This window comes from Mandrillus leucophaeus, unplaced genomic scaffold, assembly GCF_000951045.1.
Source record: "Mandrillus leucophaeus isolate KB7577 unplaced genomic scaffold, Mleu.le_1.0 Scaffold128, whole genome shotgun sequence".
NCBI classification, from domain to species: Eukaryota; Metazoa; Chordata; class Mammalia; order Primates; family Cercopithecidae; genus Mandrillus; species Mandrillus leucophaeus.
Window position 1 is genome coordinate 5,484,143 of NW_012101209.1, and position 11,666 is coordinate 5,495,808.

Below are 11,666 nucleotides of genomic sequence, written 5' to 3' on the forward strand. Positions count from 1 at the left end.
CACATGACATGGCTGGCTTGTAAGTCACCTCAAGTTAGGGGTGTGTCTGGGCATTGTTTAGATGCCTGTTGTTGCAGGTTGGGCTACCCAGGAAGCAGGTTCTGAGGCATAGATGAATTTGCAGGAGCTTTGTAGGGGGTGCTCTTGGGATGACACCTGAGGGAAGGGAGGGGAGGGAAGCAAGGTCGGGCAGGGGGAGGAGTCCAGCTGCGGTGTGGTCTCAATGGCAACCTTGGCAGATGCTAAGGAGAGTTCTGAAGCAGAACTTTTCAGAGTTGTCCCAGTTGGGGAATAGGGGCCAGGATGTTATACCTCCAAGGACCAGTCAGTGGATGCAGCAGGCCACCCCGGGAAAGGGGGTGACCTTGGATGAAGCGGCTCCCCATTGGGCGAGGCAATCTCTGAGGGCTTCTTGCCAGCAGCAGTCCCTGCAGCTGTAGAGTGGCCCTTCATCCCTTAAGGGGCCTGTGGGTGATGCAAGCCTGTGGCACCCACCAGACCTGTGGATGCTGGTATAGTCTCGACACCTCAGCATAGAGAACAAATAGGGGTTGAGTAAGTAAGCAATTCAGGAAGACTCAGGTAATCTTTTGGTAATCTCAGGTAATGCATTCTGTTTATTACATACCTATTCCCACTTCATCAGAATGGGTTAGGGATTGAATTAAAAAATGGTACGATCACAGGCCCTGCCTGAAAGAAAGAAGCTTATAGTCCGACAGGGGCTACCAAAAGGTAAGCAAACAGGACAACATAATGAGAATCAGAAAACAGAGGGTTATGGAGTAAAAACACATTTTCAAAGAAGTCCTAGGACATGACAAAATGCTAAATAAAAAAAAGAGGACACTGACTATTTGTGTAAGCACTCATTTTCCAGCACACACTTTTGTTATACTGGTGCCAAAAAAATCCCTTGTAATTTGATTTTTAAACTAAGCAATTTTTTAAGTTGCCAGTCACCTAGAAACAATAAATGCACTGAACTTTTTATCAGTCAAGGTTCCTTCCCCATCTTCTTACGGCATTTTTTTCTTTTCTGAGTATGAAAGTTTTACAAATATATACATGGAAAAAATACTGGAAAGAAATTCATCAGAATGTTAACAGTGCTTATAACCCCCAAGTTGTCAATTTGCATGTATTTTTTCCCTTTAAGTTTTTTTTTTATTTCCCATATTTTCTACAAGTGTGAGTGACTTTTATAATCAGGCGAAATATACTTTTTAAATATAGGGTGAAAGTGTTGTGACAAAACTGTGTGAACACAGAAGATGAAAACGCAGAGCAGCAGGTGAGGGAGAGCTTCCTGGACGAGGTGTCACCTGCACCAAGCATTCAAGGAGAGCTGGGGCTGGGTGAGGAAAGGATGGTGTGCATGGTGCTGCACTTGAAGGGCACAGGCAGAAAGAACAAAATGTGCCATGAGTGTGAAGAAGCCCTAGAGTGTGAAGAAGCATGTTGGGTGAAAGGCTGAGAAACAGGGAGCCCTTGAGAGGGAAGAGATGAGGCTAGAAGGGCAAGAAAGGGCAGACGATGAAGGGCCCCCAGGGATTAGGGATGCCGATCTGGAAGCCCACGCCAGACACTTGCACTCAACCTCTTCCAGCTTAAAAGGCTTCATGATTGAACAGGGTATTGATTAATGGATGCTGTTTTGTGGAACTAATTTAGAAGTAAAAACTGATTGAGTGAAAAGCTTCATGCTTGACATGAAGTTTCTCAGCCTAAGCAAAGTGACCTGACTCAGGCAGAGAAAGTGGTCTGTCAATGCGAGAGATGATATAGACATGACTACACACACACACACACACACACACACACACACACACACGTACACACACACCACCCCACACCCTTAAGACTCTGGAATCTATATTTAAGAAAAAAAAAAGAAAAGAACCAGCTCAGGTTCACTTTGCATACTTTAAAAGTAATAACCAAGATTTGCAGGTAGCCCTTATCCAGGGATCTGAACTCTCCACAGGTCATTAACAATGTTAACTGTTAGCAGCCTGGGAATCCATTAAAAACACATGTCGGGGGCTGTGGTCATCTAATGCTGCAGGAATGCATTTGGCTGAGCACTTAACTTGCCTTTGCAGAACTCAGCACCTCTCTGTCGTCCTGTGTGCCAGCTGGGCTGGGTTCGCTGGAGACACCCTTAGGGCTGTTTTATCTGGGGACACCCACACTATTAGCACCCACACTCGTTTCCTGTTCCTGCCTCAATTTTGCCTGTGTCTGGGAAGAACTAGTGGGCACTGCAGGCCACTGGTTTTTCTCCTAGCCCAGTCCCTCCTTCCCTATCCCTGTGGCACTCACTGCCTACTTGGACTCTTACTACATCCAATCAGGATCTGCAATCCGCTTCCACTTGCAACCTTGCTCCCCTCCTACTTGCTTGCACCTGGCCACCTGGGCCATCTCTGAAACAGAGATGAAGGAGTCCTTCACTGGCTCCAAACGTGAATGACCCCCAGTTACCTGTGGCAGAGTCCAACTTCCCTACCATTTTTTACATAAACCTCCTACATCAAGGTCCTTCATGGTCTGGCCAGATCTTACCTCTGCAGATCCGTCACCTACCATCCCCCTTGGACTCCCTCCATGCCAGCTGGCCAGGAGCACCCTGTCCACAGAGCGCAGACATTGCTGGTTCCCCCCGAGGACACTGCTCACACTTAGCTATTAAGTTGGTGCAAAAGTAATGACAGTTTTGGCCTTTTTTTTTTTTTTTTTTTGAGACGGAGTCTCGCTCTGTTGCCCAGGCTGGAGTGCAGTGGCGCGATCTCGGCTCACTGCAAGCTCCGCCTCCCGGGTTTACGCCATTCTCCTGCCTCAGCCTCCCGAGTAGCTGGGACTACAGGCGCCCGCCACCTCGCCCGGCTAGTTTTTTTTTTTTTTGTATTTTTCAGTAGAGAAAGGGTTTCACCGTGTTAGCCAGGATGGTCTCGATCTCCTGACCTCGTGATCCGCCCGTCTCGGCCTCCCAAAGTGCTGGGAGGCCATTTTTTTAAAAAAGTAATTGCAAAAACCACAATTACGTTTGCACCAACCTTTTCCAACCTTTTTTTTGCCTTCTTCTCTGCCAGGATGTGGTGGAAAGGATAGGCTTCAGAATCAGACCGGCCTGGGTTTTAATCCTGTATTAGCATCACTAAACATGTGATCTAGAACAAGGTATTTCATCTCCCTACACTTCCTCATTTGTAAAGCAAGGATCTTATTCTCTCCCTCAGAAGGCTATTGTGAGGATTATATCCAATGTTTACATAACACAATGTACAGGGGGACATATCCTGTTGACTTAGGTTTTGACTGAATTTCCAAATGGAGACATAGGGGGAAAGGAACTCTGTATTTGAAAGAGTGGAACAAGAAACGTCCCTCCGGATTCACAAAGGGATTCAGCAAGCATGACCCTAGCAGACTTTGCAAGAGGAGGCTAGAGCTTCACTGCACTTCATAGGGCTTACATACTAAGTTTACCAGGTAGCCCCATGGGGGCCCTACTTCACTGGAGGGGAGAAGGAAGAAAACTCCCTCATGATAGATGGCAAAGCCTTTTCTAAAATACCTTCCTGCAACCCGCCCCCTATATATAAAATATTTATTTATTTATTTATTTATTTATTTATTAGAGACAAGCTCTTGCTCTGTCACTTAGGCTGGATTGCAGTGGTGAGATCATAGCTCACTGCAGCCTCAAACTCCCGGGCTTAAGCAATCCTCCTGCCTCAGCCTTGTGAGTAGCTGGTACGCCAGTCATGCACCACTGTGCCTGGTGTCTTTACACAAATAAAGATGTTAGTTAAAAATCATGAAACCACAACACATGAAAGTTTCAAGGTGGAAAGGCAGAGAAAGGCAGCTGATTCCTGACAGAATGACAGGGCAGTGGCCAGGGTTGAGGTGGCAGTAGCCAAAGTGTCTTTTTTTTCAAAATCTCTGCTGAGAATGTACTGTCCATCTTTTTCTAGTCAGGGATTGACTAGTTGGTTGTAAGGTTGCCAGCTTGCTCAAATAAAGACAGGAGACTATTAAACAGGTATAGGAGTGGCTCATGGAAGTCAGGAGCAGCTGGTCTTCATGGGGATTACAGACGGCAACCGGGAAGCTGTCAGGGACTCAGGCAGATCTAAACTGCATACGACTCTGAAGTTTTGTTTTAGGATGACTTGGACCTTATCATGTCTGCAATTAGGACTGTTTTATTTCTATTTGTGGAGGCTGGGTATCATTCTGTCATCCAGGCTGGAGTGCAGTGGCATGATCTTAGCTCGCTGCAGCCTCAAACTCCTAGGCTCAAGTAATCCTCATACCTCAGCCTCCCAAAGTGCTGGGACTACAGGCATGAGCCACAAAGCCTGGCCAGGACTGTTTTAATAGCTGACAGTGACCAGGAGAGACAGGCATCTAATATTGTCCAATTTCTGATAGACTGTGTTTGAAGGAGATAAATTAGGAAGCTTCCAGATTAAAGCCTACTTCTTTGGGCCCATTTAGTGAATAATTCTCTGTCACGTGTAAAAACATTTAGTACAATATTTGGCATATAATAAGTGCTCAATATAGTAGTAACAGTTATTGTAGTATTTGCACCTGGTGCCTGGCACACAGTATTATTATTAAATAGTGTTATTTAGTAATAATAATATTGTTATTATCCAGGTACACATCTCTCCCCCAGCTAGACTGGTACTCCATTTGCTGAATTAATTTTGGCAGGTAGGGGAAGAACAGGCAGTTTGAACATGGATTCTTTGCACTCACCAATGAAGAGACATGATGTACACAGAAAATAGTGGGAACTAGAAGAATTTGTCCAATAGCAGAGCGCTACGTTTGTTGGCTCTGACAGCTGTATCTGGCTCAGATACCTGGAATTCTGCATTCTCTTCAGAATAACTTCTAACAAGAAGTAGGGGCAATAAGATACACACAAAAGAGAGAGAATGGAAGAAAAAGGACATTTCTCCTGGTCCACACTGTGCCAGAGACCGTGCTGAGCCCTTTTCATTTGTTGTCTCATACAATGAGGTGCAATAACAAACACGTGCGAATTGTGGCTGGCATTACCCCAATAAAACATGGATACATTTTTAAAACGTGCAATGCTTGTACAGAGAACGATGAGCCTATTTTTTCCATTATAATTTTTGTGTAAACATGAAATGACAAGAGTTTAAAGATGGAGCCTCCCTGAGCACAAGCTTAAGAGTTCCAAATATAATCAAAATCCTCTTATTTATTTTCTTGCCTAAGTGGCTTCTCCCAGGAGGACAGCAGTTGCATTTCCTTCATTGTGTGCCGCAGTGGTTGCAAATGAATGTGCTTTACCATCAAAACAACTTTATGCACCTCTGCAAGGATAGTTATCTCATTCAATAATAGGTACAGCCTAGAGACAGTGCAGTTTTAAACCCAAATCTTAGAAATTCCGAGGAATTAGTCACTCACTTGAAGAATAGGAAAGGGTAAGACTGCAATAAAACAACACCTTGTTCCAAATAATATCTCCTTTATGCTTCTAAACTTCACCTGATCCATAGGCTAGTGTGAGTGGATGCATGTGATAAATGGAGACAGAAGGTGGAGAATGGGAAAGTTATGAAGAATTAACAAGTTCTTCAACCTAGAGTTGGGTTAAGGTTGTGAATATAAGCTGGAGAATGCCTTTACTTTCAAATTGCAATGGGAAGATAAAAGCCTAAGAAAAAGTCATAGAAATTTAGATTTATAGATAATTTTGGTATCAACATATATTTGAAGTGCATTACATCAATGATGTCTTAGAAGATTAAAGTCATTGCTATACATAAACCTATGGAACTAAGTCACACCAAAACAAAAATCTGTTAAATACGTTTATTTTTTCCTACCTGATGTTTGTTAGCCAGGGCATATTTTTCTGCTTAGCAACTGCTTATATGAAAAACTACTGGTTCTAGAACAAACATTTCTCGTTTTTAGTTCGTGTCTGTGTGGAGAGAGAGAGAAAGAAAAAGCACAGTTTATTGGGAAGCAGAATATTGCACAGTGACCGACAGACAAAAACAGCCCAGTGGATGTCTTACACATCATACTCCAAAAGACTCACAGGATGTGTTGTTAATAAAAATAAACTGGAACACGAATTCCTCTGGGCAACTCCCCCAACCTCATCCCTTTGAGGGCTTGGGAAATCTCCCAGCCATTTTCCTGATGGCAACTGTGGTTCACTAGAGACAGAGCCCCTTGGGGGTGTCTTCCTGTTCTTTATAAAGAACATTTTCTTGAGATTTTTTGAAGGTTTCATTGTTACTTTCATTCCATGTTCTCTTAAGGCCATCAGACTAGCTTCTGTGCAAATTGCCTTGATGTCAAGTGTCAAGTTGTTCCAGGGTTACATCATTGGCCAGTCTCATGCTGCTTGTGTGCATCTGAAAGATGCGCTTCTTAGTCTTTTCATCAGGCAGGGGGAACTCGAGCTTCCTGTCAATGTAGCCTGGTCTGGTAAGTGCTAGATCCAAAGTTTCTATTCGGCTTGTGGATATAAATTTCACATCTCCCCTTGAATCAAATCCATCCAACTGGTTCAACATTTCCAACATTATTTGCTGAATTTCTCTCTCACTACCAGAATTTGAGTCATATCTTTTGTCCCAATAGCATAGATTTCATCAATAAACATGATGGAAGGTGCCATGTTTTTCAGCAACTACAAACAATTCCCATGTGAGTTTGGGCCCATTACATAGGTATTTCTTTTTTTTTTTTTAATTATACTTTAAGTTCTAGGGTACATGTGGATAACGTGCAGGTTTGTTACATATGTATACTTGTGCCATGTTGGCATGCTGCACCCATCAACTCGTCAGCACCCATCAACTCGTCATTTACATCAGGTATAACTCCCAATGCAATCCCTCCCCCCTCCCCATGATAGGCTCCGGTGTATGATGTTCCCCTTCCCGAGTCCAAGTGATCTCATTGTTCAGTTCCCATACATAGGTATTTCTTAATTAATTCAGAGCTGATCACTTGCAAGAGAGTGACTAAGGTGTGGTTTGCTACTGCTTTGGTTAACAAGGTTTTACCTGTGCCAGGTGGACCATAGTGAATGACCCCCTTTGGGGGCTTTATACCCATCTCTTCATAATATTCAGAAAGGATTCCTTAATTTCCTGAATTTGGCTGTCCAACCCCCCAATATCAGCATAGGTCTCCTGGGGGGTCTTTTCCACCTTCATCATTGTGACTAGGGGATCCGTGTCATCCATCAGCAACCCATATCACGGCATGCACCTTGTGGCTGAGCAGGAACCGAGCAGCCACGTTCTAGCAGATCCCTGTCTACAAATCAAAGAATGCTGACATAGTGCTCTGAGCCCACAGATGTAGACATGATGGCATGATTGTCTTCAATACTCTCTTCCAAGGTTCCTACTGACATCAGGCTCCCCCTCAGATGATCTACTTTTGATCTTTCCTCCTCTTGCTTTCCTTCTAATAGTTTCATTTGTTCCCGATTTCTAATGAATTCTTCCTTCATGAGAAGACAGTCTTTAATTCCAACTTTCAATCATTTTAACCCGCACTGAGTGTGAGGTGTCATCAGTGGCAGTTTGCTGGCAGCATCTGGTCCCTTGGTTTTCTTCTTCTTCCTCACTCTAGCTGGTATAGGAGGTTCATATTTCTTTTTCTTGTCCTTGTCATCCTTCTTGCCAGCTCCAAGACCATGACCACCACTCTGACTTTGACCCATCTTGCCCTGGCCACTCAAGCTGCCTAGTTTTTAAAATTTTTTGTACAGATGAGGTCTTGCTATGTTGCCTGGGCTAGTTTTGAACTCCTGGGCTCAAGCGATCCTTTTGCCAAAGTGCTGGGATTACAGATGTCAGCCATCGCACCCATCATAGAACAAACATTTCTTCACATGCTTCCAGAGACTTGGCTTTTAAAAGCCTACTGAAGATAGAAGGTGAATTCAGCCATAAGTACATCTACATGATTTGGTTCAGTAAAATTCCATGTGCTCTGTGAAGCTATTATTTTATCTTTCACTACCTGTGTTGAACAATTCTAAAACATAACTATTTTGTTGACTTGGTTTCAGGTTTATATGGAAAAGTGGGCATAATAACTCCTCTGTAGCTCACAACTCATGGGATGTATGGCTAGAAGTCTTAGGTTAGTGTCCCGAATTGTTCTAAGTAGCTCTGTGAGAATCTCTGTGGCAGGCACAGCTAGCAGCCTACTAGTTATTACTCCCTTTTCACCTTCCATTTCAGAAACATTTTTATCTAGAGCAGCAATGTGTCCTACTCAAAATACTCACATCCCCATACTTCCTTGCAGCTGGGGCTGATACTTCATTTTCTAATTATCTTATTACTACTGAGTAATCCCTTTAATTGCAAGCATTGTTCTAATCTTGATTTTATTCACAGAATATTACATTAAAAAGGAAATAGTGATTTCACCAAGACCCCAGTGAGATGACCCAGGCTAAACCTTTGCCCATAACTTATTGTCCACTTATCTGAAAAGGAGTCATTCTAGAACTAAGCTTCATTTGAAGTGTGGCATGAGGGAGCTTTGACTCTAGAGCAAGATCCTTAGCAGAAGAATGAATCAGGGTTTAAATCAGGAAATCTTTAATTCAGAAAAAAAGTATTTAACATTTAATAAGATTTCAAGTAATGTTCACTGTTGGCTTTTTAAAAATAAACACCCCGGCCAGGCCCAGTGGCTCACGCCTGTAATCCCAGCACTTTGGGAGGCCGAGGTGGGCAGATCACGAGGTCAGGAGTTCAAGACCAGCCTGGCCAACATGGTGAAACCCCGTCTCTACTGAAAACACAAAAATTAGCTGGGCGTTGTGGCACACGTCTCTAATCCCAGCTATGTGGGAGGCTGAGCCAGGAGAATTGCTTGAACCCGGGAGGCAGAGGTTGCAGTGAGCTGAGATCACGCCATTGCAGTCCGGCCTGGGCAACAGGGCAAGACTATGTCTCTAAATAAATAAATAAGACCCCAAGATTGAAGAGTCATAGATACTTTAAAAATTTTCTTTATATTTTCCGTATGTTTCAAATTTTCTACAGTGAAGATCTCCTACTTCATAACCAGAAAATAAAGATATTTTGCACTATAATAAAAGAGTTTAGAAGAAAAAAGAAAGGCCTAATAAATATAATTTCCTTAGAGAACACTAGACGTTACATAGGATAATATTAAGAAAAACATCAACCTTAATATTTCCATCAGGTGTGTTTTTGAATGTCAGTTGCAGTTTGTTTCTGCCATATGTGTGTTCCAAGTAGCTGAAGTTTTTAATGTCCAAGAATTCAATAATGTACTCTGTAAAATTCCCACTGATCTAATAATTTTTCTCCTTATGGACAGGCATGAAAAGCCCATTATCTTCAATGCAGAATTCTGCTCACAGAAATGGCCTAAATCTTTTGGAAACAGTAAGAATTGAGCAATCCGAATAACTCCAGCCTAACACTAGTATGACATTTGGTTAGGGAAGATGTCCCAAGAGAAATGTAAACTATTTGAAAACATTCTGTTACCAAAACTTGGACATAAAAAGAATGACAAATGGACTGGATGCAACAACTTAATTCTAAGCACGCATGGGTTTGGCTGCTGAGAATGCATTTTAACACGTACTGTTTTTCATGTTCTCTTATATGGATATCATCCCTACCATATGAAGAAAGATCAATTGACATTTACTACTTGCCGAAGAACAGGTTAGAAGCAATCAGCAACCTCACTCCTGGCCTGGAATCAAGCCGAGTGAGTCACAGAGTGCTGGACCTTGGTGAGAGTCCCATCCAACTTCCCTCCCCAAGTACACCCCTGGGGACCAATTACAACCATCTGCTTAAGAGTTATTACTCTGTCCCCCAAATTAAAAGCTACAAATTGTCAAACAGAAGGAATACCAGAACAACAGAGTAAAATGACCACATCTTAAACCATTTGTAGAATGAATAATCCCCAGACAGCTTCGGATGCGTGTGGCTGAGACCTTAGAAGGTGCAAGTCAAGTGTGAGGGAGTGACGGGCAGAGGCTTTGTTTCCATTCAAATGGGACGATAGATGGGTCCAGGAACCCCAGACAGTGTGTGGATGCTATTGCTACATCGTCCCTGCCTACAGTCCAGCTCCATTTGGGAGAATGTGTACAAAGGCTTTTTGGTCCGAGTGGTTTCTTTATGGGCAGATTTACTCTTGCAAGACATGTTTTAAGGCAAAGGAAGTGTAATACGAAACCTGCAGCATGTTAAGAGTTAGCTATTCTCTTGGAAAAAGTGGAATGATTCAGTGAACACTTTGAAGCATGCAATGTGTGATCAATATGTGAGGAGAGAGGATCAAGATGAGGAAATCCTAACTAGGAAAAGACAAGAGAAGAGGATTTCAGTGTTAACACCATTTAAAAGCCAAGCATTCCTCTGATAATGAACTCTTGCTACAAACCACAAGGCACAACTGCCTTTTGCTTTATTAAAAAATAAAAAGATGGGGATGTCTAGACAAGAAAAATATTAGAGACCTTGTCTTAAATGTTCTTGTACTGGAAGATATAAAACCATACACCCTCCTTTCTCACTTTCCTGCTTCTTTACAACCAAAGCCCAAGAAGGAAAAAATCGTGGAAGAAATTGTCTGGGTCCCAGGGAAAGCAGGGAAAGCAGGCGCCTCAATACAGGGAAAGCAGGCGCCTCAATGTGACTGAAAGATTTCTTCTCATCTTCTTTTTGAGATAGTGAGTGTGTGGAGGGTTGGGTCTGTGTTGGATTTTTAAACCCCTCCCTCATAGCACTATATCAGCCACAGAGCAATCTCTCAATAAATGCTAGGTGAAAGGAATGAATGGAATGGAATTATTATGACTTGGACTTTTTGTTGTTCTTATTCTTTAAGCCATATTTTCTGTGAGTTGCTGTTTAGATTGGAGTTTTAACAAGAATCATACACATGGCTGAGGACAGAATAAAGAAATATGAGGAATGAGGACTGGAGAGCGTGGGATAAAGAGTGTGATGTGGCTGCAGTTGCCCTCATCCCTTAAATGAGGAAGGTGGGCGAGAATGACCTCTAAGTTCCTTCTAGCTTCAAAGATTGTGAATTTTCCTGCATCCTCCCATCTCATTAATACTTTAGCTTTAAGCACCTCCCAATTCAAATCTCCTCTGCAATATTGCCTTTTCTATCCATTCCATCACTGTTAATCTAACATATTGGCATGTCCAACAAAATGGGGACTTCAAATGTTTTATTAAAGTATGAGACATCTCTATAACAGAATGCTGTCAACAGTGTGGCTGTTAGCATTGACAATGCCACTGGATGGCATTGTTCATAATTTTTAAAAAGTTTAAAACAATGATATGATAGTAAATTAACCCTAGAATATCTGGAAGGAAGGAGAGTCACCAATATGGTGATTATCCATGAATAGTGGGATTACGGGTGGTTTTTGTATTTCTTTTCGAGTGAATGCATTTTCTAGTGTTTTTTACAATGAATGTTAAGTTTCTTATGTTACAAAAATAGGAAAGAAATCAAAGACTTCATCTCAAATGATTCTAAAAATGATGGCCTGAGCTATTCTTTACTTTTTCTTTTCTTTCTTTCTTTCTTTTTTTTTTTTTTTTTTT

General features: G+C 42.3%; 1 protein-coding gene and 1 pseudogene across 1 annotated transcript in view; one reads left to right on the top strand and one right to left on the bottom strand.

The window, feature by feature from the left end:
* The first annotated feature begins 1,347 nt into the window (after window positions 1-1,347).
* Window positions 1,348-11,666, top strand: part of LOC105533717 (ribonuclease UK114) — an 18,433-nt gene continuing 8,114 nt past the window's right edge. Inside the window, exon 1 of the mRNA XM_011972256.1 lies at window positions 1,348-1,358. The gene's annotated coding sequence lies outside the window, so the exon portion shown is untranslated. The remainder of the gene's footprint in view (window positions 1,359-11,666) is intronic.
* LOC105533754 lies at window positions 6,225-7,750 on the bottom strand (annotated as a pseudogene).